The sequence below is a fragment of the Otolemur garnettii genome, unplaced genomic scaffold (assembly GCF_000181295.1).
Source record: "Otolemur garnettii isolate 467f Iridium unplaced genomic scaffold, OtoGar3 scaffold00008, whole genome shotgun sequence".
Classification (NCBI taxonomy): Eukaryota; Metazoa; Chordata; class Mammalia; order Primates; family Galagidae; genus Otolemur; species Otolemur garnettii.
The window spans coordinates 30,756,662-30,784,082 of NW_003852403.1; positions in this window are offsets into that span (position 1 = coordinate 30,756,662).

Here is a 27,421-nt window from a genome sequence, read left to right on the forward strand (position 1 = left end):
ACTTAACTAAGTTTCATCAATTCAAATTTGCCAAAGTCTTGAGCTGTGAGCAATGTTTCCCAGTACACGGGTTTTGCCATTATCAGTGTACAACACCGTAAAGATACAGCTATATCTAAGTACTTGATTAGGTATATGATATATAATATTAGAAACTTAACAGCATCTCTGAAAGTATCTGAAGAACATTTGATAACAGTTATTTTAATATTACCTAACTTTTCATCTGTAGATGGTCACAGACTCTTTGCTACTCCTCCCATTGACAGGCAGAGTCTGATTCCCCTCCTTTTGAGGAGAGAGTGGCCTTAGTAACTTGTCAAGTCCTGGGAGTCTAAGGAGAAGTATCAAACAAGCTTTACAACTTCCTCAGGCTTCTTGAAAGTCTGCCTGAGAATCCTGAGGTATCCCCCAAGATATTAGCTACATCATGGCCACCATGCTATAGAAACCATTGTCACATGCTCCAGTTGACAGTCCCAGCTGATTCTAACCTTTCAATTATTGCTTTCAAGAGAACAGAATATAACAAAGCTATCTAGAGTGTTCCAAAACAACAGAACTACTGACTAATACCAAATAACCTTAGCTATACCTAAGAGCAAAAGAATCATCGGGCTAAGCCCTGCCCAAATTCCAGACCCCAAATTATGAAATATAATAAAATGGTGGTTGTCTTAAGCGGCTGTTCGCAGTTATTTTATTGGCAGCGGTAAGTAACTGGAGCCTGCATATGCTGTTATATTAACAATCTCATAAAGTCAATTGTTTGGATTTCAATGGAATTAGTATGAAGTTTTAGTCTAACCAGTTTGTGTTAAAGAATGTCATTATGGTTTAATTTTTTTGTTTTGTTTGTTTGCTTGCTGTTTAGCATTCAACTTCTCTTTCTACAAAACTTAGCCCACTCTCTCTTGTGGGAACATATTGCATCAAGTGCAGTCTTGGTGAAAGGGAGTTACGAGCAAAGTGGTGGGTCCTTCCTCTGCCTGCCCTGGATAGTCAGAGAATAGCACTTAAACCTTTAATTCCTTTGGAATTTTCAATCTTGAGCTAGTAAGATAAGGACTTGAATCAATATAGATAAATTTCCCAAAACCTAAATAGGATCACTCCTCTCCTAAATATTTTCCACTCTTTTCAGATTAGTTGAAGTCTAAACTCCTAGCTTGGAAAAAGGTTAGGTGCCTTTGATTTCTGTGCCTAGTTGACTTTCCCAACCTCATCTCTCAAAATCTCCCGGGATCCTCATGGACTAATGACTCTGGACTATTGCTGTAAGTTGAATTGTGTCCCTCCAAGAAGATTCACGAGGTTCTAGCATTTAGGACCTCAGAATGTGATTTTATTTGGAAACTGGGTCTTTAGAGAGGCAATCAAGTTAAAATAAAGTCATGGGGGGGGGCCCTAACTTAATATGAGTGGTATCCTTAGAAAATGGTAGAATTTGGATACTGAGAAGAATCAGCAGAAAGAGAAAATGATAGATCATTGGAATCATTTGAATTTGCATCTATAAGCCGGGGAGTACCTGAGGACACCAGCAGGCAGGAGGGAGACAGGGAACAGTGCCTTCCCTTGTGTCTTCTGAGGAGGCACGGCCTTACCAACACCTTAATTTCAGATTTCTAGCCTCAATACATGTGAGACAATACATTTCTGCTGTCTCAATCCTACTAAATTATTTTTAGTACTTTGTTGTGGGCAGCCCTAGGAATAATAAAACTACCTACTGATTCCTAAGGGTGCCATACCTGCCCTTATCTCTTTAAAAACCCCTCCATATAATAAAAGTAAGGTTTATGTTAACTATTTTAAGGTTTCAGAAGAAAAAGGAAGAAACAATCAAAAATGTTTTCATGAAGGAGAAGGCCTTTGAATCAGGCATAATAGAAAACATGGGCTTCAGCAGGCAAAGATGTGGGATGATATTTCTAAATAGTGACACTTCAGGCAAAGGTATAGAGGGAGGGACAAGTGAGTAATTTTTAAAAGAAAAACAAGTTGTGTCTTTGATATTCCTATGGGGCATGTACAGCAAATTCTAAAAATATTATTATAAATGGATCAGTTTTATATATGGCTAGCATCCTAGAGACAAGTGTGTGTGTGTGTATGTGTGTGTGTGTGTGTGTATGTAGTTTGGTATCTTGCTTTAGTATCTTCTATTAGGCCATCCTCAGAAAAACTCATAAAAAAAAAATAGGACTATTTGTTTTTTCTCCACAACAGGAGTTCCCAAATTTTCGGCATTTACCAAGTAGTAAAAATTGTAAAGATCAGAGGCATGATATCAGCACCTTATATTTGGGGAACATTTTTAATTACTGTCATCTTTACCACCATAAATTTGCTAAAGAAAGGAGATATAAATAAAAGGAAAAAAGATAATTGGGAGGCCAAGGCAGGTGGATTGCTTGAGCTCAAGAGTTTCAAGACCAGCCTAAGAAAGACCCTGTCTCTATTAAATACAGGAAAACTAGTTGGTCATTGTGGCCAGTGCCTATAGTAAATATTATCTTTTAAATTCAAAGTTAGAAAGCCAGGCGTTGTGGCGGGCGCCTGTGATCCCAGCTACTTGGGAGGCAGAGGCAGGAGACTCGCTTGAGCCCAGGAGTTGGAGGTTGCTGTGAGCTGTAATGCCACGGCACTCTACCCAGGCGGACAGCTTGAGGCTCTGTCTCAAAATAAATAAATAAATAAATAAATAAATTCAAAGTTAGAAATGTGAAAAATTATCTACCTTGTTCTTCTTTATCACTCCCCCAAGGGCCAGAGGGAGAAAATCTATTTTGCAGGGAGAGGGTTAGGAAACACTGATTTATAAGTAAACACACGAAAAGTCTTCTACCCAGCGTGGACAGTGTTCCTGCCTTTAGCTCACACTGGCAAACACAGTAGGAAACCAGCAATCTTAGACCAGTCTGACGTTGGACCACAAGAAGAATGTGTGCCGTATCATGGTTGAAAAAGACGTGGAGGGTGATGTGAAATTTGTAGACTTCATGTTCAAGAGATGATTGTGTGTTTTTTACTCTAGAAGGCAGTGATGCTCATTTCAGGCTCACATTCCTTTAACAACTGGCTATTTGCCCGGGGTATGCTCTTCCTGTGTCCAAAGGATACCAAATGCCCACATTCTTGTGCTTCCCGCTTTCTCTCTCTATGAGCATGAAAAATGTTTCAATCTAATCAGCTCCATACTAGACTGGCTGATGGACAAAGGGTGTGAAGTGTCGCATGGAGCCAATTCAAATGCCATATTTCCTGATATGTGGTTCCCACAGACAACACATATCTGGCCTAATAAGTATTTGAAGTGAGTCAAGATAACCCTTTATGGATCAAAGTTTCGTGATGGCCTCTAATTATCAGTATTGAACCACCCAGTTTTTTGTTTCTTGTTTCTAAAACTTTGTGTTCAGTTTTTTTTTTTTTCCCACTCTGCAGTCATTATGTCTCCAAATAAATGCTTTTGGGAGACAGTAGGGTAAGTGACCAGGAAAGTCATCCTGCCTTTGCAAATGCTGAGGAGAGCATGCCTGCAGCGGAGGTACAAATAATTAGCAAGACAGATCTTTGTCTTCAGTCCCTGTTTAATGTAACATCAGTTTCATCTTCTGGCTCTCTAGTGCATTGAGATGAGGGGGAAAAAAATCCAGAAGGTATTCATTTCAAATATCATGGAACTGTTTCAGAGTCAGGAGAAAAACTTTTTGCAGTGCTGTTTGGTTCCATTAGAACATATAGTCATGAACTGATTCTGCAAACACAGCAATTGAATAAATCATATAAGAAGCGAAAATCAACCAAGCAATGAATGCACACTCCTCAGAGGATACCATGAAGTTCAAAGAACTGAAAGGAATGAAAGAAGTTGGACTCATAAATGTTTGGAGTTTTCCAATCACTTTATATTTTTGTAAAATGAAATTTTACTGATGGTTAGTTCCTGCCTCATGCTGACAGTTTACAAATAAGAAGAACAAGGTCCCATTTCAGAGCAGACAGTGTGGAGCCCTTTTCAAAAGCACTTTTAAATTAGAGTGACAGAGCTTCACAGGCATTCCTGCAGTAAAGGAGGAATATTAATGCTCCAACAAAACAAAAGACTAGACTTATAGTTTTTCACCATCCTCCACCCTTTACTCTAATAGCAAAGACAGGACTCCTGCAGTTGGACTCTTTTGATTCCTAATTTTTTCACTCATAAGTGGAAAAAAGCATAATAGTATAACCCTTGTTAGCGCAATTTGTGATTCCATTGATATGCCACTTCAATTTAATTAACCTCTACATTCCTCCAAATCTGGCCTTATATATGCACATACATTAACATATATGTAGTAGATACATTTGTTTTTCCAAAGTCTATATGTAACTGAGAATCTCAGGAAAGTCTTGAAGACAGATCAGTGCAATAAATACAGCCTCTGACACTTACCAGCTTTGCAATTTGAGGACTATGATTTAATCTCTCTCATTTCCTTAGCAGTAAAATGGGGATGAAAAATACCAGCAAATACAAATATTGACAAGCTTAAATGAAATGAAGCACTTGACGATGGCAGGCTCTTAGTCAACAGTGACTTTGCTAATAGCACTGTCATCATCAAGAGAAGCTGCATCTCCCTGGGAGATGACTACTCAAGAGGTAGACAAAATTTTTCATCTGCTTGTCCATTGAAATGAATGAAAAAAAAAAAGGGAAGGAGTAGGCAGCGTGGGGTGGCTCGTGTCTGTAATCATACCACTCTTGGAGGACAAGATTGCTTGAGCTCATGAGTCTGACTCCAACCTGAGCAAGAACAGGACCCCATCTCTACTAGAAATAGAGCAAATAAGTGGGTGTCATGGTGGGCACCTGTAGTCTCAGCTACTAGGGAGGGTGAGACAAGAGCTTCACTTGAACCCAGGAGTGTGAGATTGATGTGAGCTAGGCTGACACCACAGCACTCTAACCTGGGCAACAGAGTGAGGCTCTGTCTCAAAAAAAAAAAAAAAAAAAAAGTCCAGTACAGTTATAACCTTGGGAAATCTCTCAAATCTTTTGTTTAGAATATATAGCTGAATTAGAATAATAGCTGAACTTGCTTCATACAGTTTTTGTGAGGATAAAGGATTTTACATCAAATTGTTAGTACTGTTTCTGGGTCATAATTAAGTGTTCAAATAGTGTTACCACTCATTCATTTTTTATAATTTATTTTATCATTCTGTCTCAGTGATGGACATTTTTGTTAAGAAATCCTAATGTCTGATCCAAAAATATGAGAAGAAATTGCAGATATTTAAAAGTCATTTTAAACCTATTGCAAAGACATAAAAGCAATAAAATCTGAATGGTAAGCAGAAGAAAATAAAAAAATGTTCTGAAAACATTGATACATGAAAATAAAGGCTTAAGAAGAGATTTCCTGTTAAATGCCTATACTACCTAAAACATGCGGATTCAATTCTATCCTTATTAAAATCCCAAAGCCATTCCTCAGAGAAGTAGAAAAAGCCACCCTGAATTTATATGGAAGCCATAGAAAACTCTGAATAGCCAAACCAATTCTAAGAAGACAAAAAATTGGAGGAATCACACTTTCTGATTTACCATCTAAACATTAGACATGTAGACCAGTCAAACAGAATTGAGAGCCCAGAAAAAAATCTAAACACATACGATCAACATCTCTTCAATAAATGGTCATAGAAAAACTATATTTTCACATGTCAAAGAAAAAATAGGAAAAAAATTGGACCCCCAAATCAAGTCAAAATAGATAAAAACATGAAGTCTCTACAAAACACTTACCCATTCATTTATCATTAGCATATGAACTACTAAAAGAATTTTACTAAACGTTGCATGTGCCTGGTTACTAACTATATATTGTAGTCAGGGGTCAACAAGACATTCATGTTCCCTATCCTCAGAGTGCATATAGGTAAAGGTGGTTTTCTTGCCCCAAATTGCATCTTCCCATGTTTTTTGCCTAACAAACTACTAAGAAAGAAAAAGATGGGTCCTAGTTCATCCAGTCATTTTGAGCTATGCTAAACTGCGTGCTCTCAAGCACATTCACTTCTGCCACAGATCTTTCCAAAGGTCCCTCTCTCCACTGGGTGCTTTGCATCCTCCCACATTCCCTCCATAAAAGAGGAGGTGTTCTCCTTCTGGGTTTTGGTCCAGGCAGATGGTTGATTTTTCAGAACACAAGGCCTAATTCATGTGAGGAAATGGGAATTGGAGATGCTGTATAAGTAAATGCTATTCTCTCTTCTTCTAGGAAATAAAAATGCCTTCCCTACTAGCTAAAATCCACAGGAGAAAACCCAATATGTCTACAAGTTCAACTTTTATTGAGCCTTTATGATGTCTAAATCAAAGACCTAAAGACTTGGGTCCCTAAAAGAGCTAAAATATCATAGAAATCCAAGTAGAAATTACCAAACAGGCAGTGTGTGGTGGCTCACACCTGCAATCCCAGAACTTTGGGAGGACCAAGGGTGGGAAGATTGCTTGAGACCAGGCCAACCACCATAGTGAGACTTCTGTCTCTACAAAATATAGAAAAATTTATCCAGGCATGGTGGCACATGCCTGTAATCCCACCTGTTTGGGAGGCTGAGACAAGAGGATCACTTAAGCCCAGGAATTCAAGGTTGCAGTGAGTTGTGATCATGCCACCTCACTCCAGCCTGGGCAATGGAGCAAGATCCTGTATCTTAGAAAATAAATAATTAAAAATTACAAGTAACCACATGACTTCACTTAAAAAAATAAAAAGAGAACATAATTATACCAGTTTTGTTAAGTAAAAAAGAGAAAGGAGATGAAGAGATCAAAACTTAAGAAGAATCTAATGCACGCTATTCTTTTTTTTTTTTTTTTTCTTTTTGGAACAGAGTCTCAAGCTGTCACCCTGGGTGGAGCACCATGGCATCATAACTTACAGTAACCTCCAACTCTTGGGCTCAAGTGATCCTCTTGCGTCAGTTTTCCTATTCTTAGTAGAGACTAGGTCTTGCTTTTGCTCAGACTGGTATTGAACTTGTAAGTTCAAGCTATCCACCCGCCTCAGCCTCCCACAGTGCTAGGATTATAGGTGTGAGGCACCGCACCCAGCCCCAATGTGGTCAATTCTAATATGAAGCCAATAGATAATCTAATACATACCCACACAATAGAAAAACTCAAATCAATTCAAGGTGGGGGGCAGGGAAACCAGGGAGCAGGGAGGGGAGAGGAGGGAGGAGAATGAAGGGTTAGGGTGTATGGCACACCTCTGTGGGGCCGAACACAGTTATAAGAGGGGCTTTACCTAACAAACGCAACAGGGTAACCTAATTACTTGTACCCTCAAAGAACCTGAAACAATAACAAAGTAAATAAAATTTAAAAACTTGAGACTGAGCCATATTGGGATTACCTTTCCATTTAAAGCAAATACATGTGTATGAAGGGAGGACCCAATACATATTCAGAAACTTGGTCAGCCAGAGCAAAAGATAAAACTGCAATCATTGCTATGAAGGAGATTAGTATTTACTTGGAAACTCATGTAGCTCATGTGTCACACACATGTTAAAGCTTTAAATAATGAAAAAAACTAAATAGAACGAGGGCTGTCACCAACAGAGGGGCCCAGCTGTGTGGTCTCCACGAGCCCTTGAAATGCTACTCCTGTGGCTCAGGACTCTGGACTTCATTTGCACAAAGAGCACAGTAGTGTTAGAAAGTGTGGGTTCAAACCCTGCAATTCTCACTCAGCAGATTTGTGAGTGTAGGGAAATTATTGAGCCCCTCCAACCTTCACTTTCTGTTCTGTGAAATGGAGGCAAACACTGCCTCCATTATATGGATAATGTGAAAATGAAAATTATATATGAGCAGGACCTAGCACTGGGCCTACGTGTATTAGGCACAATAAATATTAGATTGATCAGCGGATAGTTACTGAGGGACTGCTAAAGTCAAATGAATAGGGAAATAGGTAAAAGTTTTGTAACATAGCTCAGCAGGTGATCCTTCCTCAACACAGGACAATGTAAATAAAGGGCCACATTGTATGAAAAATAGAAAGGCTGCTGGTGGCTTGCTCAGTGCTCCTCATGACAGAAAGAGCAGTGAAGACCTACTGACTCTCTGAGGAGAAGACAGCTCGCAATAAAATCTTAAATAATCCCACTAAAGTTATAAGCAGTTTGGACTTCTATCTTTGGTGATGTCTCTGACTAGTCATCTTCCAACGGCAGAAAAGATAATTCCAAAGTAATTTATGCTACTCCTGGGGGTGTTTTGTGGTTGGAGAGTGGACTGGCATCACCATCTTGGTTTTACAGATAAACTGAGGGTACTGAGAGATACACTGAGAGTGCTGAGAGTTCAAGGGCCCCGCCGCTATCTCACAGAAACGAAAGTGAAGAGAGAGTCCTAAGAGATAAACTGAGTGGGTGCTGAGGGCCTAAGTGCCCTGACACTGAGACTCTCTCCCAGAGGTGAGGCTGGAAATGAAACATGAGCCCGCACACTGATTCCTGCCAGCGTGTGCTACACGGATGCTCTCTCTAACTTTAGACGCTATTCGCCCATGTATTAGTCATTGATGACATTCATCTTAATCACATTTCCCTTGCCATCATATTGGTCATTTACCAAGAAAGGACATGGTATTCTCATTTCCAGCTCTTCACATCAACCATATTAGCACTGGATGTCACTGTTGCTCCATGCAAACAGAACACCAGGGAGCCTCACTGTGAGTGAATTTCAAAAATGGTCGAACCCTGCCATTTCCAACCAGTTGTGCATGGGTGTTGCTATTTTCAGATTCTAAATTGAATCTGTGGCTCAAAAGGGTGGGGCACTGGTCCCATATGCCAGAGGTTCAAACCCAGCCCCGGCCGAAACCTAGCCCCGGCCAAAAACTGTAAATTAAATCTATCTCAAAAGCAAGAGTCCAGGGTAAATGTCATGAAATGTTCAAAGCATAGAGTTTCTATAACTTCACCCTAGACTCAAATTACTGGGAAGGTCTATTCATGAGCAACAAATTGTGTATTTGTTACAGATTTCATTAAAAAAAATCAATAGCTTAGATGTCTATCTGAATCAGAATTAATTTCCTCGTCATTCCCTAAAGGAATCCAGAAGCATTTATTTGGTAAATGAGGCACACAGCTTAACTATCGCTTCTTCTCCCACTCACTCGATAACCAAGCAACCAGTAATCAAGGCTATTAAAACTTTGAGTGTGACCTTCTAAACCGCTCATGGACATAAGCGAGCACAGCAGGCAATGCATTTTCAGGCAATTACGGGCATAACTCTAGTATTTACAGGACACAGCATTGTAATAGAACAATCTCTTTGGTATTTCCGAGGTAACAGTTAAATCCTGCAACAGTGGTGGCCCATCCGTGGTTGGAAAAGACCAATTGCTCCTGAGGGTGGAAAATAATTTTGCAGTTGAAATTAGTGAAGGACGATGGCATTTCTTCTTCCATCATATTCAAAGTTGAATGAGGGTGCTGCAGCGTTTCTTTCTTTCTTTCTCTTTTTTTTTTTCATGATTTCCTCATGATAATGTTGTGGTTACTTCATCAGAGGGTGGAAAACTGATAAGTGTAATTGCTGTAATCACAGGATGTATAGGATGTAAATATTTGCAAGGCAATTAAAAACGATTTGCCTCTTCAGCTTCTTAAAAAAAAAAAATAGAAACATCTGAACAGCAAACAGAGATTTTTTAAGAAGCTGGCAGAAAAGCTTCTCCAGTGGCAAGAGAACGAAATGATGGATCGAGCATTCATTCTGTGGTCTGGTCAGATGGGAATGTAAAGAGGAGAGAGCAAAATATTATGGATCAGGAGAAATGTGTCATCAAATAACTAAAAATACATCTCAGAGGAACCCCCGAGGGTTATAAATGATCGTAGTGTGTGGCATTGTCAATTATCCTTTCAAGCTGGCACATTGCTTGGGAGCTTGTCTAACTGCCAACTAGTTATTCCAGTGAGCCAAGGGGCTTGTCTCATTCATTAAATACTTGGAAGATGGTAGTCAAAATACACCATACCGATTGACCACCATCCAAAAGGGGCAGTTTTACTGTGCGAATAAGCTTTTGTTTTCCGCTCTTAACCTGATTGATGTGTAAAGATTTTCTAGTATTTACTCTCCATTCTGAGGAACATTTTGATTGCATTTGACTTATATCTGCTAAATTTCAGCACATATTCTAACCTTTCCTACCAGCAAGGATAATGAAAACACTATACTCTAGGTTGTGTTGATGAGAGGGTCTGTATAAGGTAGGAAAGACGTGGGTTGAACAGCACATGGATATTTCTACAGCAAAGTTACTATTTACACACATCAATTAAATTGTGCAAAATAGTAATTTGTTATGTTCTATAATTGACCTGTTCTTGCCCTTGATCCTCCTTTCTTCTGATTAAAAAACCAACCACAACAACGATAAAAACACCCACAACAAACAAAAATTCCTAAAACTTGATGATGAATGATAACTTTGTTTCCTGTGGTTTCTAAGGCTCCCAGGTTAATTCACTCTTCAGGGTAATCATTTCGGACTTCTGACCTCTTCCGTGCTCTTAGTACGGCTGGTATCTCACAACACTCTCTGCCCTGCAGACTCTGACTGAGGAAGGACTGGTAGGTTACGGCTTTGCTCTCTCTCCTTGCTACATACGTTTGTAGCAGTGTCTGTGGATTATGGAGCTAAAGGTCTTTACCCTCAGGGTAGGCAGAGCCAAGTGACAGTCCCCATGAAGCTCAGCAAACTCCTCGTGGTAGCTTGGCCCTGCACTTCGCTTCTTCCTGGCAACATGGATTCTTTGAGACTCAGTGCCATTTTCTTATGGCTGTTGACCTTGCCCTGGTTTCCATAGCCTAAACCATGGTGCCCCTTGGCAGTGATAGCTAATTTTATGTAGCTATGATTTCTTTTCATTGTCGGCCACCTACTTCTTCCTTCAAACAGTCATGCTAGAATGTCTATTCATTTTCAGGTATGTGCAGACTGCAGACTGAAAGCTCTGTCCCAGAACTGCGCATCTAGACCATCTAGACCCCGCTTATGCCTGTACAGTTCCAACACTGCCACACGAAGCAGAAGGAGTCAGGGCAGAAGTTTGGGATTTACTTTCTTCCTTCAGTCAATATAGAATCTAGATCAGAGTTTATTATGTATTTCTGCTTCTCCCTAAACTTTACCCACGGGGCCTGGGAAAGCATTCTCCCCTCAATCATCCGGTCATTACAGCCCCTCATTGTCTAACTTCAGAGGTTGAAGAGCTTTCTATTTCTATTTTCTAGCTGAGTGGAAACTTGCTCCATTATATATCTTTCTTTTCTTTTTTTAATTAAATCATAGCAGTGTACATTAATATTATCATGGAGTACAGTGCACTGTTTCTATATACAATTTGAAATACTTTCATCCAACTGGTTAACATAGCCTTCATGTCTTTTTCTTAGTTATTGTGTTAAGACATTTATATTCTACATTTAGGGAGATTCACATGTACCCTTATAGGATGAACCATAGGCGTGATCCCACCAATCACCCTCCCTCCACCCACCCTCTCCCCTCCCCTTCTCTCCCTATCCCCTGTCCCCATATTCCTGGGCTAAAATTGGGTTATAGCTTTCCTATGAAAGCTATAAATTAGTTTCATAGTAGGGCTGAGTATATTGGATACTTTGTCTTCCATTCTTGGGATACTTTGCTAAAAAGAATATTTTCCAGCTCCATCCATGTAAACATGAAGGAGGTAAAGTCTCCATCTTTCTTAATGGCTGCATAGTATTCCATGGTGTACCTATACCACAATTTATTGATCCATCCATGGATCAATCTTAATAGAACTTTGTAGCAATGGCCTATGCCTTGAATTCTAAATTCTACCCTGCACACAAAAAGGAAGTTTGAGGTTTAGAAAAATCTTCTTCTTTATTATTATTATTTTAAATAAACCCTTGACTTTGTACTATATACTTGCTCTGGACAAAAAAATTAAATTTAATTTCTAAATTGAGCCTTGGCTTCATTCTTTATTCTCTGTTTCACCTACTGAAGCAGCAATACAGGCAACTGACCCTCTGGATTAAGAGTTGTGAGATAGCAAAATTTGTGAACTATTTTTTAAAAATCAGTTTAGTTGGGCAGCACCTATGGCTCAAGGAGGAGGGTGCTGGCCCCATATGCTGGAGGTGGTGGGTTCAAACCTGACCCCGGCCAAAAACTGCAAAAAAAAAAAAAAAAAAAGATAAAAATCAGTTTAGTGCCTTAAACAATATTATCTCACTTATATTCTGTATTCAAAAACCCTCAGCAGTTGCCCAATACTTTCTGAATCTGCACAAAGCTACAGTGATGTTCCTGGCTTCTCTGTCACCTCTGTGCAAAAGAGGAAGAGATTTAACAATTTTAAATAAGAGTCTCACAGTTTATGAAGAGATGTTTCCAGTGGGCAGATTTGGGCCCATTAGTGGAGTTAAGTCAAAGTTAGCTTCTGAAATTAGCATGGAAAATTATACTTGACAATTCTTTAAGTTGCCTGTAAAATACATTTTACTCTATTAAAAATCCCCAAATAGTATGTTTTGAGTAGTCTAATAACCAGTTTTTACTCCTGAAATAGGGATATGTTGTATGGAAAAGATACATCTTTAAACTCTGCAATCATATTCAGTGATACATTATAAAATTGTTATTCTCTCTCTTTTTTTTTTTCAGGAAACAGAGTTGAATTTGCCTCGATTAGACGTAATTATCATATAACTCCACTATATGCTAGAAAATGTTCAAGTAAATATTATTATAGTTTTTGATAACAAAATAGGATACGCATATCAGATGATGATAATGAAAATTATAGTAATAATTATAGTATTTGCATGTCTCTGGGCCAGGCACATCATATAGTTAATCTCCAAAGCAATCTCATGAGGTAGATATTGTTATCATCTCTACTGAAGAAAAGAAAACTAAGAGGTACTATTTAGAGAGAAAAGTACCTTGTACCATTCATCAGTCTAGAGCAGTGGTTCTCAACCTGTGGGTTGCGACCCATAGGAACTATAGTAAAGGGCCACAGCATTAGGGAGGTTGAGAACCACTGGTCTAGAGAAAAAGCAAAAGATAAGTTTTTCAAGACTGGCTAGCTTAAACATGTGCATTTTCTGGTTAAAAAAAAAGAACTGTAAAATGGAGTGACTGCCCTAAATAGCATGATATAAACATGAATATTTACATAAAACCATTGCAGATATATTTCGTATTCCTGTTAGGCCTGTGGGAAAAAGAGACATTAATTATAGGACAAATTTGCCATTACTGATGAGCTAGAATGTTCTGTTCCCTGGTATTCTAACATAAAATAATTGATAAAATGCCTGGATGCATTCATGATTGAATAGATATACTTTCTAGCTGGTAGCTTTCTATTATTTCCACATGTACACATGTACACACCAATTAAAGCAATTTCAGCCTTCATTTGTCATAGAACATTTCCGTCTTGCAGAGCATGCTTTTTAACATGAAGCTTTTTTGTCTCTCTCTACATCCTAATTTTCAAAAATGCTTTCTACAGTAGTCCTTGTCTGATATGGATGTCTATAGGTTTTTTAATGTTTTGACTCATGTTCTACAATCATTTTGATTTTTTTTTCTGAAACACAAATGAGAAGCCAGGGAAGCATAAACCCACTGGATTTTCCTTCCTCTTTGTGAGTTTATACAAAGATGAGGTGATAGTGATGTAAAGTTTTCAGGACCAGATGAATGAAATGATAACCTCTCTGTTGATTAGAACATCTGATTCTCTCCAGGAGACCTTAAAGAAAGGCAATTAGCATTAGCAGATGTGCGGCAGTGGAGTCGGTCAAAAATAGAGGGAAAGAGTAGCTTTTAGACACATGGATGAGAAAAAGATAAGATTTCTGAATAAGGAAGATGCTGCTTAAGGCTTTATACAGAAAGTCATTAAAAAGGGGCAGTACAGATTTAAGAAAAATGTGTGTTACGGGATTAATACAGATGCAGGATCCCAAGTGTTTGTCAGGGAAATTATGCTTAATTATAAAGACTGTGAGAAACCAGGAAAGAGTTCTGCTAAAATGGAAAAATATATTGCATTTCCTTTTATTATTCTAGAACCAAATGTTGTAAGAACGCAAGATCAGAATTGGACTCCAAAATCCTTCAGAGTTCAGTGCAACTCCCCGGGTAATTCTGAGCATGACCTTGATCAATGCTGTTCAATAGAAGCGTAGTGTGAGCTACGTAGGTGATTTCAAATTTTATAGTAACCACATAAAGGAAAACAAAAACAGGTGACATTAATTTTAGTGCTATGCTTTACTTAACCCAATACATCTAATAAATTATCAGTTCAATAATAATCATTTTAAATTATTGAGGCATTTTATACTTTTTTGGTACTGAACTTTTGACATGAACTAAGTTTTCACTAAAAATATGTGCTCGGTACTTAGATTTCATAAAATTTACAGTTGAAAAAATAGATTCACATACCTAAGTTTTTCCTAACATAATTAAATGTTTTCCAATAACTGAAGTAACAAAAAATTATTTTCTATTAATATTTACAACCATAATGTAAGAATTGGTTTATCATTCTTTAGAATAATTGATTTGCCTTTGAAGCAAAAGTATATCCAAATTAAGTAAATTAAGTAAATGTCTATCCAAATTAAGCAAATTGTTTAACTTTGTTTTCAACTCAGTATTATCAAATTCAAAATATATATGTCATGAATCAAAAAGCAACTCTAAAACTTTATGTATAGCAACAAATTGTTCCTTAACATTTTCTTGTACTTTTTCCAGCCAACTTACATGATATTGGTGATTAAAATTAAATATTCTGTATGTTGTTTCATGTTAGAAAAATGTGCAAAATCATCTTTTGTTGAGTTATAGTAAGAAAAGTTTTCATTTGAACATAAATTCTCATACTTGCTCAGGTCACAAATAAGCTTCCTTCTCTCAGAGTTCAAATTTACTTTATTTTTATGCAGTGTGATATAAATGAGAAAACATAAATCACACTGCCATTTCTTTTTATTTCAAGATAATCTTGATTTGGAGTTAACTAATTTTTATAAAGTTCTTCTGTGACTCAATGGGCATTAGCAAAGAACACAAAATTATTGCATACATTGTCTTTTATAATTAACAATAATTCATGGTAACAATAAAATAATTTTATAAAACATAATTTTTTTGAAGTTTTTGGCCGGGAGCTGGGTTTGAACCCGCCACCTCTGGCATATAGATCTGGCACCCTACTCCTTTGAGCCACAGGCACCACCCTATTATCTTAATTTTTTGTTTTTATCTGCCCAACAAAATGTAATTGTCTATCGTTATATTTTGACCTACATTTTTCTGTTTTCCATTTTTCTTTACTCTGCTTATGAAAGTATTAAAAGTCTTCATTTTCTTTCTTCCTTTTTTTTTTGAGACGGAATCTTACCCTGTTGCCCAGGTTAGAGCGAGGTAGCCTCTCAGCCTAGTCCATAGCAACCTCAAACTCCTGGGTTCAAACAATCCTTCTATCTCAGCCTCCCAAGTAGCTGGGACCACAGGTCCTCACCACTATGCCCAGCTAATCTTTCTAGTAATTTTTCTATTTTTAGTAGAGGTGGGTCTTGCTCTTCCTCAGGCTTGTCTCAAATTCCTGAGCTCAAGTGATCTTCCTGCCTCAGCCTCCCAGAGTGCTAGGATTAACAGGTGGAAGGCACCATGCTCAGCCGACATCTTCATTTTCAAATGATCCTGCATTAGATGTATTTGAAACTCTGTCAACACTTATTTTTAACAACAAAAACAATATAGTTACATTTTTATTATCTTAAATTATTATTTTCCTAAATTTTAGACTATTAGGGAATATACGTTTCATTTACATACTTTATTTTTTGAACAAATCGAATCATGCTTGACAATATATTACTGATATTATTATTAAATACTTTGATTTACTTCCCAACTATCACTGTAACTCCTGCTGCCTGCATACAACTTTCACAATACAAAATCATCTCAACGGAATCAACTCATTGACACTGACAAGATGCAATACCAGGAGAGTTAAAGTGAAACAAAGTCCAACCAAAACAATAAAGTTCAATTTAACAGAAAAATATTTTGCATTGCTTCAGTTTTTATGTTTAAATTTAAAATAAAATAATAAAATAATTCAGTTTCTTACTTAACATTTTTACGTGCTCCATGCTGCTTGGGGCTAGTGGTTCTTGCGTTGATTAGCTGCAGCCTAGATCAAGACAAAATGCATATCATTATCTTTATGTGAAGTGAAGAAGAGGCATAATTCTCACTCGTTTTTGCTAACTCCTCCAAAAATGTGGATTTATTATCCTGCTGAACCAGCTTCCAGGACTGATTAGACCACACATGCAATCACTATGCTCTCAGAGTTCCCATACTTGGGTGTGGCTCACTTTCTTGGATCTTGCCGTTACATTTTCTTCTCTTTTCCTTCCTCTATGGGGAACAATGACCCTGGGCATAAGGCCCCAATGCAGGACAGGTATCCTGAGCTTTCATTTACCCACATAGGACAGGAGTAATTTACACTTTTAGACAAACTCATGCATTTCATCTTTTCATCCAGTCGGTGGTAAGAATAAGGAAGTAAAATAAAGGTAAAAGCCAAGTTAGGGGGGCTTTATGCCTAATTTTTCAGAAAGTTTTGAGTTGGGGTGATAATACCTTGCTAACTTTCAAAGAAGCCGGGGTAGACTAGTTCTTCATTTGCATTTGTCTCTTGTGACTTCTCTGTCTGGAACTTCATGGGGTCAGTGTGCTTAGGCAAAATAGAACTCAAGAATCCTAGATCCCCTCGCTAACTATCATCCGATGATAGCCCGATCACTCATTAATTCTAAAACTTACCGTTTTGCTCTTACCTTGAGTTGCACTGTCATCCTTTTTTATAATGACCCTGGAGTAAAAGGAGGGAGGGTTTTATAAACACACACACACACACACACATATATATATATAAATACATATATACACATATACATTATATATATATATAAATACAATGTCCTTTTCAATGTAATAATGGATTTAATTATAGTGACAAATTTAGAAGTTATATATTAACAGAAGAAATTATTGAGGGTTTTAATCCTTAGCTCTTGTCTTAAACCAGAGTCAGAAGTCTTCCTTCAAGAGTTACATGTGACTTGTAAATATCTCACACATTTTGTTCAAATGTACAGTTTCTCTATTACACACTCACCCTGATATTTAACCCTCAAAAAGCGTCAGACAATAATTAATCAGTCTTGAGCAATCACTGCCACCTAGTGGTTGTTTCCAAAACCACAAAATCAGTTTATGAAGTTGATTTCTGTACTCTTCAGACCGTTATACAGTCCACTTTCCTTTGACTTTTTAAGTCTGGCCTTAGTAATTCCTCTCATATTTATTGTCATCACATACACTGAAGAGAATGCAGTATTATGATTCATATTGTAACTCGAGCGCTAGACTTTCTAGGTTCACCATTCTACAAGCAATGTGGCCTTGGACAAGTCACTTAACTTTTTTTGTTCCTCAACTACCACATTTGTAAAATGTACATAATAATAATTAACTCACAAAATTGTTCTGAAGAATGAATCATTTAATTTACATGCTGTGCTAAAAACATAGCGAGTAGTTCAACACATGCCAATAGATGGCAGCTGTTATATACATGGGACTTTTTAGCCACCTTTACATTTTCCTTTTTCTTCCAATTTTCATTGTTTTTTAACCTTTCATAAATCATTCTAGATTATGTCTGGTAAATCTATTTTCTTTTTGTAAATGATAGGATACATAGTTGTATCAGAGGAAAGGAAATTGATATATTTTGACATGAAATTAAATATGACCAACACAGCTTGCATAGCTCTTGGAAATGCCAAGAAGAATCATTTATTTTAGCAGAATTTGCAATGCTGTGATAAGGGATCTTTTCAATCTGATGTCTTAGTTATCTTAGTGCCTCAAACTAGATCCTGTTCATATATATTATCGCAAGTTCATATGAATTTACTTTGGTAGAAAAATATTTTGAACTTCATGTGGTTTGACTTTGGGATGTCATTCTGTCACATGTGTATTCATATATATATATGAGAGAACTTCAAAAAAAGTTGATAAAAAGGTGAAATTAAAAGATAAAAAGAAAAAGATATAAGCTTTATTTTTCAACATAAGCTCTTTTGGGAGTGGCAATAAGCATTAGTCCATCCTTAAGAAAACGAAGTCCTGGAAATTTAACTATATCAGTACAGTCTTTTATTAACTGAAGAAAAATAGACGACCTTTAAAGGTATTTTTAGGATCAAGAAAAAAAAAATTCAAAAAGAGCCAAATAGAACTGTAAGGTGGATGCCTCATGATTTCTCACAGAAACTCATACAAAAGTTGCCCTTGTGTGAGCTAAAAAACGGGCAGGAACGTTGTGCTGGATAAGGGCGTCCTAGGGAAGATTTCCTGGGCTTTTCTCTGTGCAAGCTTTGACTAACTTTGTTAAAACATTCAAAATAACAAGCTATTATCATTTTTTTTTTGTTTTGCCCTCCAAAAAGTCAACAAGTGGAATGCCTTGAGTATCCCCCCAAACTGGCAATGAACTTCTATCTTAACTGGCCTGCTTTTGCTTTGAGAGACCCACCGCCACCTCCTGGTAGCCATTGCTTTGATTGTGCTCTGTCTTCAGGATCATACTGGTAAAGCCAAGTTTCATCTCCTGTTATGATTCTTCAAAGAAATGCTTCAGGATTTCGATGCCACTTGTTTAAAATGTCCATCGAATGCCCTGCTTTTGTCTGCAGCTGGTCTGGGCACAATAGTTTTGGTCCTCACCAAGTAGAAGGTTGGTCCAAATCCAATTTTTTAGTCAGAATTGTATAAGCTGGACCAACTTTTATGATGTTGGCTATTGTTTCTGATGTTAATAATCAGTCCTGCTCCAGTAAGGCACAAGGGAGATGAATTTTTTCCCTGAAAATTGATGTGGATGATCTGCTGCTACAGACTTCATCTTCAAGATCATCTTGTCTCTTCTTAAAAATAGGTTAAGTTGTAAGCTGCTGATTTCTTTGGGACATGATCCCCATAAACTTTTTGTAAAGCATCTTCCACTCAATGTTTACCAGAAATTAGATGTTTTTCTTGCTTTTATTTTAGCAGAATTTGCAATGCTGTGATAAGGGATCTTTTCAATCTGATGTCTTAGTTATCTTAGTGCCTCAAACTAGATCCTGTTCATATATATTATAGCAAGTTCATATGAATTTACTTTGGTAGAAAAATATTTTGAACTTCATGTGGTTTTCTCATAATGCACATTTTTCGTGGTTTTGTTTTCACTTACTTTTTTTTCACACAAATGTCATTACAGCATAGGTTTTTAGGAAGATATAGAAAATTAACAACCATCTTAAAATAAATTTAAAATATTCATTGAACCTCTAGTACTTCGAATAGTGAACTCTTCCGATAGTGAATTAGAAAATAAATAATAGTATTTTTAAATTTCCCTTTTTAACTAAATTTTATTTCTAATGTGTCAGTTTGCATACTTTTTCCAACTTTGCTATGTACCAACATTTGCACTATTAACTTACAAATGAACTTTATTAACATAATCTATTTATGAAGTGGTGACTTTGTGTATTTGTATCAGAACTTTAAAAAAATTATTTTGACTTATTTCCTCAAAAATTACTTGCTTTTTAAAAACTCTCTCCTGTGATATGATTCCAAAATGACAAAAAAACAAACAATATACCATAGAATGCATAATCTTATTTTATATCTTTATAAGTGACTTAACTATAATTTTTATATTTATATTTATAATTTTTAAAAAACACACATTTTGCTCACCTTCTATTATGGTGAATTGTATCTAAAGAATTTTTCCATGTAGAATTATTTGTAAATAACGAAGTGGTCTGACTCAAATTGGAATTAGAAGTAAAAACACAATAATTTAGAACTATTTAGAATGTATATATTTGATCTCTATATACTATTATGTATACAGTGAATAGCTGAAGAAAAATCATGATCATGGATAAATACCATATAAAAGGCAATTTGGGGGGGGTGTTCTAATCACCACATGAGGTCAGAAATTACATTTGTGAACTCATCCAGAAAAAGTGCTATATACCTCATTGCTGAATATCACGATAGTCGCCATTGAAGCACTCCCCTTAGGAAGCTAGGTACCAACACCAGCACTTTATCCACCCTTTAAAGCAATTTTAGAACTCTTTCTGGAAAGACCATCAGAGCTGCTGTCCTACGAGGTTGGACGATCAAGTTCACAAACTCATGCTGGAAAAGGTGCTTTGAAGGGTGGACTAGGCACTGGTGTTACAGGTACAGAGCTTCCTGAGGGGAGTGCTTCAGAGGTGACCGTAGTGATAATCAGCAGTGAGGTATGTAGCCCTTTGTGTAGGAAGAGTTCATGAACTTAATTATCTGACCTTGAACAAAACCCACTAGGATTCTGCATGTATTTTTGGCTAATTCATAGACCTCTTTTCCTTTTGCACAAAATAATCTTGCCCCCTTTTAAAAACTTTACAATAGATAGCTAGATAACTAGTATTAGTACATATAGCTTTCCTACATTTTAGAATTTCCTTTTGGAACACTATTTATTTATGACTATTAAAAACACTATTTATTTGTTTATGACTATCTATAAATGTCGTATAACTGACAAGTATGAACTTTCCCCAAGCCAAAAATAAAAAGATACAGATAAATGTGGTTTAATTTTAAAATAATTTAAAGATTTTTTGAAGGAAAGAGAAATTTTAAAATATTTTTTGAAGGAAAGAGAAATATGAATCCAGTCATCCTTTAGTTGGTATTGGACTTGTAAAGATGGAGTCTGGAAGGGAGCTGTTATGGCAGCAATTGCTATGCTAACAATCATAGTTGTGTTCATTGTCTTATTAAAGTATCCATATTTCACTCTTCATTTTTTTAATATATGAAGAAAGTCAAAGGTTTAAGTCTTTTGCATTACAGGAAAGTCTTTGATCATCTATCTGAAAACCATTTTTATAGAAAAAAGTCACAGAATTCCTTCTTAAGCAAACAGTCCATACGCACCCTACACCCACACGTTCTCTGCTGGCTTGCACTGATGCAGTTGGCATGAGTCAGGAGCAGAAGAGAAAAGGCTAAATGAACACTAAAAAATACTGTTTTGTTTTGCTTCACTTTTTATACTATTAAAGCACTGAAAATACCTCTGGACTTAAATTGGGCAAGAAAATTATTTTGGGGCTTGTCAGTAAATTGGATATTTATCTGGAGTATGCAATCACCCACGTTTTTGTTTTTATTTTTTTATTCTTGGCACAGTTAACATCTCGCTACCATCTCCTGATATGGCCACAGAGCAAGCATTTTCATGACCTCATTTTTGCAATTACTATCTCTTGCTCCAAGGTGAGTGGTTAAAAAAAAAAAAATGCATGCTGTGCATTTGTGGATTCTGTCCTCTCGCAAGGACTAATTGGTTTACATGCAATTTTTGTGGTTAGCCACTTAACTCTGAAGCTGTATTTTCTCTCTCTCTCTCCTTTTTTTTTTTTTTTTTTTTTTTTGCTCCATGATTCACAGCATCCTTCTCGCTATATCAGGTCTCTAAGCAATTGTTCTGGTGTGGTTGAACATGCAATTATCGTCTCATCATTTCTGTTTTTGTCCCTCATCCTGCACCCTTTTGAATTCTTGCTGAAAATAAAAGGAGCAGTTCAAAATTCATGTAGACATTATATCTGCAATACAGGCTTAAAAGTAGAAATGCCTGAAAGTTCAAATATTCACTGGTTCGGGTATTACAGAACTCTCATATATGGTCATAGATGGGACAAGGTAGAGAATTTCAGTATGCTGCTCAGGGCTGCCACTCTTTTATTTCTTTTCAGATTTCATGGCCATTGTGAAATAATATGAGAATCTGCATTGGTCCACCTATAATCGGTAGTTAGTGTTGATATCCAATCAGTCACTATTTTTAATTAATACACACACACGGTTTTCTGCTGGGTACTATGGATAGAGGATGAAGATTGTGACTGGAGTATGATGATGGAGGATGCGAGCCTACCCTTGATTGTTGTGGAGGAACCCAGTCTCTGCTTTTGGCAAAAACATTTGCCTCATGCGGGTGTTGGGACGATTAAACAGTGTTTGTTTAGCCTAAACCAGTGATTTTCAACCAGTGTGCTGTGGCACACTAGCGTGCCGTGAGAGGATCTCAGGTTTGCCAGGAAAACTTGTAAAGAACATTAATGCAATTATTTTCAAAAGAAGTCCAGAGCACAGTAAGTGTAGTCTTTCATTTACTCCTTTTTTCTTCTTATCAACATAATTTAAGTGTTCTGCAGAAGTTTAACTATAGGTTCAAGTGAGCCGTGAGATAAAAAAGGTAAAAAACATTGACCTAGACAGTGTTTTGTTGTTGTTGTTGTTGTTGCAGTTTGGCCGGGGCTGGGTTTAAACCCACCACCCTCCGTATATGGGGCCGGTGCCCTGCCCACTGAGCCCCAGGCGCTGCCCCTGAACAATGTTTTAAACATAAAAAGTTCACAGCTAGTTAGCTGTTATATTATTACAAAGCAATTCATTGGCAAGCGCTGAACTTGATGGGCTGAATCAAGAGCATAGAAATTTGGAAATAGAAATGTGTTTTGAGAGCGGCGATCGCCAGAGAAGCTTTTAAGGTCTTTAGGCTAGACTCTAATTGAAGAAAGTAGGAGCTCGGGAAAGGGGAATGAGAAAGTAACTTAAAGAGAAGGGGGAAAGGAGAAGGGGAAGGAAGGTAGTGTGGTGAGTACTGGGATATTATATAAAAATTAAGGTGGAAATGGAAGGTATTGAATTTTGTATACTTGCCAATATAGTTTCTAAATATTTAGTATAAATTTAAACCCTCTTAGAAAGGGGAAATCAAGCCCTTTTCTTTGTAAGACAACGCAATTTATTTAAGCCAGGGACTTGCGATCCCTGTTCTAACTCGGGTCCTCCTGATGTTCATTGTTTATGCCTGGACAAGTATGAATTTATCTCATCAGTCAGTCTGCGAATATGAAGACTATTTCAAGACACTATTTAACTATTTTACAACATTGGATTTAAAGGCAAAGGGAAAACATGCTCTGAGGAAGAAGGAAGAGAATTAAAAAAAAATTGGGATCCTAATTATTCACAAATATATTTGGATCATCTCAATGTGGAATCTAACTATGAGATCAGTAATAACTAAGGTTATTTGTGCCACCTTTGTAAGGTCTTTTTTTGTTTGTAATGTCTCTTTCTTCAAATTTACTTCTTAGAAAAATATATACCCTTGTCATCTCAAAATCTTATAAAGATTGAAATTATTATAGTAACCTCTGCATGTGTCTTTTTAATTCTGTGTACAGATCAGATTCCATGAAGAGCTAGTATCTTCTGGCTGTTTTCACACTGCATGGCCAGAATGTGATTCACTGCTCACATAGGATAGATCAGTGAAAACCTGGAAGTTTCTCCACTGATTCAATGGCTTACCTCACTAGACAACTGGCTAGACAGACTGGTTTTCTTTAAAGTACTAGCCATGTATACATCATTCTTTTCCTCCCTGAAACAGAGAAACCCTCATATGGACCTGGGCCAAGTCCACAGTCCATGTGATAGGCGTCTCGTGCCATCAGACATCCATTAATTAGCATAACCAAGTATTTCTGGAAAACCATCCTGCCTTCTACTCTGTATTTATGTCAGTTCTCTCCAGAGTAGGTCAATGCATAATAAATGGCAAATAGTTGTATAATAATAAACAGCTTATCTGCCTAAAAATCTCTTACCTGCTTTCCTGAAAAAAAATCTGAAACTATGTCCACTTCTAAATGAAGACATTAATTTTAGCAATTTGAAAAGATGCCTGTGTTATTTATGAGTGTAAGGTGTGTTTTAGCAGGATGGAACCCTATAAGAATGGGACTTAGGACAGGTTAATTTTATCCAAAGAGATGGAAGCCAGGGGGTCTAGGGCATGATGAACTATCTATGGACTCTGGGACTCACAGTGTACTGCAACCTCACAGATAAATAGGAACCCCGTGAAAGGACTTGGATGGAGAAAGGGACAGGAAAAATGGAGAGGACTTATTGAGATGACCTGAGTTTGAGAGTTGTGTGTAGAATAGAATCATAAACTATTTTGTCATCTCCAAGCAAGAAGTACTTTTGTATAAATTAAATTTACTTGTACTGCTCCATTAAGATGAATAAATATTAACTACTGTAATATCATATCCAAGGATATACTCGAATAAGATCCTATGAATGCTATCAATGATATATCCAAAGTATTTTTAGGTTTCAAAGTAATAATATGCAGATCCACAAAAGCTAGTCATATAATATCATCTACTTTCAGAAATACTTTTGGCCATTAAAAAAGATACATGTTTAGATGGATTAATGAAAATGATTGAGGTCTTTATATAGTTCTACAAAAATGAACAAGGAAACAGGATGGGGTTGAATCGCCAGCACAGTTTTAAATCTTTGTTTTGTTTTGTTTTGTTTTAAATCCTCAATTTAAACTTTGGAAAGGTAAAATTCATCTGTTAACATGAAGTGAAAAGCCTTTCTTTGTGTATTAATATATCTAAACAGAAATGAATGTAGTATAGAGGGTATAAATTTAAACCCTTTTAGAAAGGGAAACTCAAGCTCTTTTATATTCAGAGGAAAACAGTTTCTTTCATTGATCAGTTTGTCTAACAGAGAATATACAGAAGTATTTGATTTTGAAGAAATAAATGCCTTTTAAGTACATAAATCTTGGAAATCTCAAATAAAACATACATATTTATTTAAGCTATTGCAGAACACAAAAACACGTTAAATATGAAAAAAATAAACCAAAAAACAGGCTACAATAAACAATATTAGACATTTCATAATAACAGTGTTGCCAGACGCTATTTCACAGAGAGTTCTAAACCACAGTCAGGGACTTTGCCTACTTTAGGGTATGAAATATTTTTATGGACGCCAATCTTCCCTCCTGGCTAACCACACCACTTAGTGTTTTCAAATCTTGGATCAAATGAAGCAGAGGAAGACTTTTAGATCATTCATCACAAATCTCTCCCGTTTTCACTAGTTTGAAAAATGAAGGTGGGGTGGCGCCTGTGGCTCAAGGAGTAGGGTGCCAGCCCCATATACCAGAGGTGGCAGGTTCAAACCCAGCCCTGTCCAAAAACTGTAACAACAACAACAAAAAAAAAAAAAAAAAGAAAGAAAAGAAAAAAGAAAAGAAAGAAAAGAAAGAAAGAAGGAAAGAAAGAGAAAAAAGAAAAATGAAGGTAGGTATGAAAGTGTAGCTCTTAATTTTCAGAGGGGATTGGTAGAAACTGTTAAAATTTCAGAAGAACTGTTTGACCTCCAAAGATGATGTTCCCAAACCAGACAAAATTGGCAGACTTTAAAAATCCAAAGAAAGCACATGCAATTTAGAGGTTACCCAATGTTACAAACTTAGCCAGAGAACTTGCTGTAAGCTCATAATTTGTGTCTTGTATTTTTGTCTGCCATGTGCTGAAAGACGCTCTCAGACACCTCTCTTTTTCTCCCTATGTTAACTTTGAAGGGATGTAGGAGTTTTTCTGGGTGAACATGATATAGTTTATAATCTGCATTACATCTTGTATTTTAAGAATGATTGGTAACATTTTTAAGTGCTGACCGTGGCATTCAGTGGCTAGAGTATATACTGTACACGTTTGTAGAGTGCAAAGATTCTTGGAATCCTGTGGGAAAAGCCTGTGAAATCTGTTAAATTCATTATATTATTCAAAGTCATTACATTATGCACTTTTTGATGGATATAAAATAATAGGTTGGCCTTTACTTTTTACAGTGCACCTGTAATAGAGAATTGTAGACCATATATATATAACTTGGTAAAAGTACACAGCTAGCTATTATTGAGATTAAATATAAAAGTTAAAGACCTCCCTCTCCAAATTCTCTAGTTCACTTCTCCTGTTTCAGAGTATCTCTCTATCATGATTTATTTTTTTTATAGTGGGGAGAAACATTGTGCAGATATTTGAGTAGAATTAATTTATGTAATAACACTCCTCAGACCATGAATATCTTGCTTTATAAGCATAGAACTATTAATATTAATATTTAGAGTTGGAAAGGACATTGATGACAACTTCATCTAAACATCATATGTTTATAAATGAGATAGTTGAGGTCCAAAGATAATACTGACTTATTCAAAATCAAAGCATTAGTAAATTAAAAATAGTATTCATAACCATGATCACAATAAACATGGATTTGCCTTTAAGAGAACGTTCCTTTATTGCTCCAAATGCTTTACACGCATTAATTCATGTAATCTCTTCAACAGATTGATACAACTATTCTCCCCATCTTACAGATGGGAAAACTGAGATGCAGAGAGATCAAGTGACATGCTAATTAGTGACAAATATAAGGTTCATTTCTGGTTTATAATTTCAAAGAATGCTCCCAATATTTTATATGTGATGATTAGATCATTGAATTCACAAGGTCATTAAATTCATTCCAAAATGCAGAGGGAAGAATACCCCAAATAATGACAAACCGCTGATCTCAAAATGATAAATACTTCAGTTGAAGACTGTGTTATAAATATTACTTTTGTAGATTCAATTTCCTAAAGATTTTCCATTAATAAATATATTTGAGTGAATTTGCTATAAGCATGATACAGGTTTTCACAATGGACATATAAATGTGATACAATTTTAAATAAAGCCAAAGTTATTTCAAATTCCTAACTATCTATTGGTTATGCAGAAGAAAGAAATAATTAATATGTTAAGAAATTGAGAGGAAAAATATGACAAAAATACATAGAGAGATGACACTATGTTTATTTATATATTGATATAACAAATATTAAGAAATAATGATATTTCCTATTGCATATGGTCACAAGTAAGGTGACTCTACTCTTGAGATAAAATCTTGATTTAACTATTTTTCCAGAACACACGCATTATTCAGCATAAAGAGAATCACATTTTTCCTCTTAACAAAAGAATTGTGTAAGAAAGCATGAATTCATCCCAAATACTGTTGTTTGACATAAGTAATTTTTATGTATTTTGATTCAGAATACTTTGTACAGTACATATTTAAATATAATATTTTAATCTGTTTTATTGCTGGAAAGACAGTGATTTTTCTTAGAGTGATATTTTCTACCCTTTGGTTTGGTTTGATTTTACAGGAAATTCCAGTCACCTTTAATT